Source organism: Phoenix dactylifera, unplaced genomic scaffold, assembly GCF_009389715.1.
Source record: "Phoenix dactylifera cultivar Barhee BC4 unplaced genomic scaffold, palm_55x_up_171113_PBpolish2nd_filt_p 000340F, whole genome shotgun sequence".
Lineage (NCBI taxonomy): Eukaryota > Viridiplantae > Streptophyta > Magnoliopsida > Arecales > Arecaceae > Phoenix > Phoenix dactylifera.
The window spans coordinates 30-779 of record NW_024067800.1 but is presented as its reverse complement, the minus strand read 5'-3'; the positions used below and the strand labels follow the sequence as shown (position 1 = coordinate 779).

The 750-nt window shown below is 72.7% G+C and overlaps 1 non-coding gene across 1 annotated transcript; it reads right to left on the bottom strand.

Moving 5' to 3' along the window:
- Positions 1-343: 343 nt before the first annotated feature.
- Positions 344-499, bottom strand: LOC113462280. Its single transcript, XR_005508009.1, has one exon. It is a non-coding gene; the product is annotated as a 5.8S ribosomal RNA (ribosomal RNA).
- Positions 500-750: the final 251 nt, after the last annotated feature.

Genomic DNA, 750 nt, shown 5'->3' with positions numbered 1-750 from the left:
TTCGCTCGCCGTTACTAGGGGAATCCTCGTAAGTTTCTTCTCCTCCGCTTATTGATATGCTTAAGCTCGGCGGGTGGCCCCGCCTGACCTGGGGTCGCGATCCGAGGGGCGGCGTCCCGGCCGGGGGCCGGGGCGCCGCGCACGATGGGGGCGGCGGGGGCCCTTCGCCTCTGGGGTCCGGCGTCACGGCGACAGGATCGCATCAGCGTCCACCATCCGCCGTGTCCGTCCCCGCCGGCTGACCGCTCTTCGGGCCGCCGCACCGGGGGCGCGGGGGCCCAGTGTCCGCGTCCGGCTCCCCAGGAGCCCGTCGTGGCCCGGGGGAAAGGAGCGTCGCTTGGCGTGACGCCCAGGCAGGCGTGCCCTCGGCCTGGTGGCCTCGGGCGCAACTTGCGTTCAAAGACTCGATGGCTCACGGGATTCTGCAATTCACACCAGGTATCGCATTTCGCTACGTTCTTCATCGATGCGAGAGCCGAGATATCCGTTGCCGAGAGTCGTATCGTGTAAGGCTGCCGTCGACGGCGGCGCCATCCGCATACCAGGCCCCGGGATGGGGCGGGCGGGCGGCGGCGCGCCGCTTCCGTGCTCTGTTCCTTGGCGCCCTCCGCGCCGGGTTTGGCCCGCCCGCCGCCCCGCGCCGCACGCCGCGGGCGCACCTCCAGGCCCCGCCGGGCATGGGTACGTGCCCCGAGGCGGGCGAGACGGGGGGGAGGGGGGACGGGGTCTGCGTAGCGGGTCGGCCGGGCC